General features: G+C 41.8%; 2 protein-coding genes across 6 annotated transcripts in view; one reads left to right on the top strand and one right to left on the bottom strand.

Annotated features, from left to right (window-relative positions):
• The window catches only part of LOC135099955 (uncharacterized), a 216848-nt gene that overhangs the window by 93420 nt on the left and 118428 nt on the right, over positions 1 to 5000 (top strand). The gene's annotated exons all lie outside the window — the stretch shown is intronic.
• Positions 1 to 5000, bottom strand: part of LOC135099954 (uncharacterized) — a 69493-nt gene that overhangs the window by 63602 nt on the left and 891 nt on the right. The gene's annotated exons all lie outside the window — the stretch shown is intronic.

Genomic DNA, 5000 nt, shown 5'->3' with positions numbered 1-5000 from the left:
CTTTTTTTTTTTTTTTTTTTTTTAAGCAAAAGCAACGGACCCCGGGAGGATGCTAATTCTGTTATACGGATTTTCCTCTTCTACTCCTGAGCCTTAACCATTCTATTTCTTTTCTATTGCATTTCCCAAAAGACTAATTCCACTGAAGATCGTCACCGGCAACCCGCTTCTCAATCATGTAGCAGCGTCTCTGGCTCAGCAGTTGAGTTTCATATTCTAGTATTTCCAGCGGACAAAGGAGAAAAAAAAAAATAGAATGTGTGAATATTACGTATTGTCTTCCAAATCTCTTCTTAATGTTTTTCTTTCAGTTTTTCTGTTCTTCGCTTTCTCGTCTTCTCCAACTGCGATTTTGTGCTACATCAGCTGCGCATTGTTTCCAAACCGTCACCATTAAATCCACAACATCCATTTCAATGTCTTTTCTCTCTATTTCAGTCTTTCACGTTGTGCGGTGGCCGTGCACGTTATATTCTCTCGATCGTATCATTACTATAGTTACAACAATTGAAATAGTTTGATTCCAGAGTAATTTCCATGTTGCTGAATAAGAAATACTAAATCGTAACAATCGATTGCAATTATTTTAAAACTCTGTATGTTTTCGGTGCGTATATTACACCATTACACTAATGGAGTTCGTGTTTGAGGCAGAGAGCTTCTCTTTCAGTATGTGTAAGGAAAGTGATCGTTAGAAAGTGAAAACAAGGAATTAACCCAAACATATGCTTAGCCTACTTATTCTTACAAGCTCGTACGCGAGGAGGTCACCATGTGAGTGTAGCCCGTCTTCGCGCCAGCCACGCCTATTTTCGCTTATGGCCATTGCATTTCTTAGAATGTCTGGATCCTTTCAGCAAACTGTTTTCTCCCTCTGACTTTGTGTCACTTAGTGGTCGAATATCTAGTTTACATGCCAGAGGAGCATTTTTGTCGATCCTGCTTGGAGGGCGGAACTTATCTCTTTAGATGTCAGGTTAGAAGTCTTCCAGCTAAGACTTGATGCCTCAAGCTGTCTACAAGGGGAGAGATACTTTGGCCTCCTGTATAGTTTGAAACTTTCTTAATTTTAAAAGTTGCCGTACGTTTTTATTTATCTTTACACTCACGTCATTTAAACTTTGTCAAATGAATCCTGTCCTCTGCTATTGATAGTTCACATCAGCTCTCCTTGAAATTCCGTCTTGATAGCGTCGCCTTCGCTCCTTCATTAGTAACTTGATTTTTAATGTCGAACAAATCCAAGAACCTCTGACGCTCCACCGCCATCCTGTGGTCTTGGGAACCCTAACTCCAATTAAACTGTTTAGAATTAATTACATCTCCTCCATAACTCATTTACATGATTCATTCCGCTTTGTTTTCCTTTTTTTGTCTCCAACATGGAAAATAGAAGCATGGACGACAAAGGTACAACACCTGTCATAACCGCTCTGCTGAATTCTTTACTTGATCATTTCATTGAGTTACCAGTTATTTTCACTCACACTTTAATGCACTTACTCCTCTCTGAATCGCGCGGCCAGTCGGGTTGTCAAACGGATCATTAACCTTGCTATAAATTCATAATATACAGCGCTGTACTTTACCCTCAGTCGCACAATGTGTTTTATGTGATGGGTCGCCTGTGTATGTTACAGTGCTCAAACTATCATGCCATAATTTTTCCGACTTTATTGACGTGTGTGTATGCGTGTGTGTGTGTGTGTGTGCGTGTGTGTGTGTGTGTGTGTGTGTGTGTGAGCATAAATTCATGGTTTAATTTATCTGCGATTAACTCCAAGAAAAATAGGAAAGGATTTATCGCATGACTATGGAAGAAACAATTACGCTAAAAAGAGCAGAGATCTGCACAGCCTCTGGGACCGAGTAGTGTGTGGAATGAAAGGTTTGCTATTTGGAACCTGAAACTAAACTTGGTTCACACCGCAGTAAGAAGTAAGTTAAAGATAACAAAAGTGTTTTAATATCTATCCAAGACTACCTTTTTGCAAACTCGAATCAACTGTGCAATTTTACAACTACACGTACACACGTGACGTGTGAGAGCAGCGACCTGACAGAGCGAAGACGCCACGTAAGATTCAGGAAGTGTATTCGCAATGTGACTTTACCTGAATCTCAGACTGTTTCGTACGTACAGCAGCGTTGATGCGGGTTTGATTGCAGCACAACCTGTCTGCCGGAGGTGTTCAGGGGTTAGTGCAAGAAAAACCTGTTTGATAGCACTGAAAGGCGAGCACACAGACACGCCATACCACACTCCCTCACTTCTCATGTATCCCCTACCAACATATTCCCATACACACACACACACACACACACACACACACACACACACACACACACACACACATAAACATATATATATATATATATATATATATATATATATATATATATATATATATATATATATATATATATATATATATATATATATATATATATATATATATATATATATATATATATATATATATATATATATATATAACATGTAGTCATTCCAATTTTTGGTGTCGGGTCGGTGCAACAGGTGCTTAACAGACGAGAAACACGTGCGCAGATTTGCGCTAAGCATTACAGAACACTGAACAAGGAACTACTGCTGTTTCCATTTTTTAAGCATGTAATATAATGTAATTTTACGAACTAAACGTAATTGTTGTTGAAGCTGCATTATTTGAAACCTTCAATTTAAGGACCGGAAGGACTAGTAAACGCAACATGTATAAAAATAAGTTAACAGTAAAGTAGCGCCTCTACTCGTGAAACTCTTTTTTATTGTGAAGTGACTTCATTCCCTGACGAGCACGAACACCTAGTAAACTGGCACCTGCGGCAGCTACACCCACAGCAGTGTCATTAGTAGTATAGTAGTAGTAGTAGTACTAGTAGTAGTAGTAGTAGTAGTAGTAGTAGTAGTAGTAGTAGTAGTAGTAATAGTAGAAGTAGTAGGAGGGGGAGGAGGAGGAGGAGGAGGAGGAGGATTATAGTAATAGTATTAGTAGTTATAGATGCAGCAGCAGCAGTAGTAGTAGTTATAGTAGTAGTAGTAATAGTAGTAGTAGTAGTAGTAGTAGTAGTAGTAGTAGTAGTAGTAGTAGTAGTAGTATCATTAGTAGTGGTGGTGGTACCGGTAGTAGGAGATGGAAGAGGAGAAAGCGACGGCGGAGGGGGAGGAGGAGGAAGAGGAGGAGGTGAAGGAGGACTATAGTAATAATGTTAGCCGTTGTAGATATACATGCAACTGTAGTAGATATATTATTATTATTATCAATAGTAGTAGTAGTAGTAGTAGTAGTAGTAGTAGTAGTAGTAGTAGTAGTAGCAGCAGCAGCAGCAGCAGCAGCAGTGATATAATACTAGTGGTGGGTTTAATTGCAACAGCAGTATCAGGAGTAACAGCGACAGAAGTTTATCGCTTAAGACGCATCGGGCTGTACAGAGACAATCTGAGCGTGAGCCACAAGTGACGGGCGGGAGGTCACTGCGCTTGCCTCCGAGACACACTGACACATACACACATATAGACACATAACAAAAAAAAAAAAAAGAAAAAAGAAAAGAATGACGTCAACCCCACGCCCTTCAGACCTCAAAGTGAAATATGATCTAACTTGTGGTTCTCATGGATGGTAGAGGAGGAGGAGAAGGAGGAGGAGGAGGAGGGAGAAGAGGAGGAAGAAGAGGAGGAAGGACGACTACACATCCCTTTCTCGCGGCGACATCTGAAGGAGGCAGCCACTGAGGTAATGGCTACTTCACCTGACACCTGTTAATGTGGCTCTTGTTACCACCTCCTGTCGCCTCCTTACCGTGTTTCTTAGTGACGGAGAGGAGGCTTGGCTGCGGGATAAAGACGAGTTAACAAAGCGAGGCGGCATGAAAGCGAAGCCAAGTTTTCCCCGACAAGAGAAAGCTTTGGTGGCGAAAGGAAAACTTCGCGGCGTCACTGCAGATGGGATGAATGGGGATAGATGAGAGGGAGGACACCGCGCCAACTGTTTTGTTTTGTTCCGAGTTTATTGTCTTTTATGTAACTTGGATTTATTTATATAGTGATATGTTTTGTCCACCTTCCCTCCGTTTCTCTCTCTCTCTCTCTCTCTCTCTCTCTCTCTCTCTCTCTCTCTCTCTCTCTCTCTCTCTCTCTCTCTCTCTCTCTCCAGGTAACCCAATTAAATCTTTTCTTCGCTGTCCCTCACTCTCTGTTCCACACCACACCATAACCCGACTCCTCTTCAGTCACATCCGCGCCACACTACCTCAGGCACTGTGTAATCTAAACCTTCGGAGCAACAACCTCGCCATGCCACACCGGAGACCACACTCTCATCACAGCTCTCATTCTCCGAGGCAGTTTCGCCGTTCTATCTCCTCCACATTCCTGCCTCACTCCCTCCCTCGCCTTAACACTGCCTCTCCTGTGGCGTGAGTGTATTGCAAGGTAGAAATTCTTGTTTGCTCTCTACGTGTTTGATGTGTGCTTGGTTAAGAAGAGATTCGAAGTAGTAGTGGTGTAGTTTGTTTGCTATGCAAGTTTTGTGTGGGTTGTACGTGTGCCTCTGTGTTCTGTGCGGAGAAGGCAGAACTTGTTTACACTTAAGAGGGAAATTGATACTGGGAAGTAGATGCGAGAATCCATCAGCAAACACACACACGAGCACGAGAACATAGACACACACACACACACACACACACACACACACACACACACACACACACACACACACACACACACACACACACACACACACACACACACACACACACACCAGGTAGCTTTAAATTGTTTTTACGAACTTTGTATAAAAAAGAAAAGAATAGTACGCACGCACTCGTATTGTATACAAAGACACACACACACACACACACACACACACACACACACACACACACACACACACACACACACACACACACACACACACACACACACACACACACACACACACACACACACACACACACACACACACACACTTTTTTTTTCC

The sequence above is a fragment of the Scylla paramamosain genome, chromosome 4, assembly GCF_035594125.1.
Source record: "Scylla paramamosain isolate STU-SP2022 chromosome 4, ASM3559412v1, whole genome shotgun sequence".
NCBI lineage: Eukaryota > Metazoa > Arthropoda > Malacostraca > Decapoda > Portunidae > Scylla > Scylla paramamosain.
Note: the sequence above shows the minus strand (reverse complement) of the source record. Positions and strands in the feature narration are given on the sequence as shown.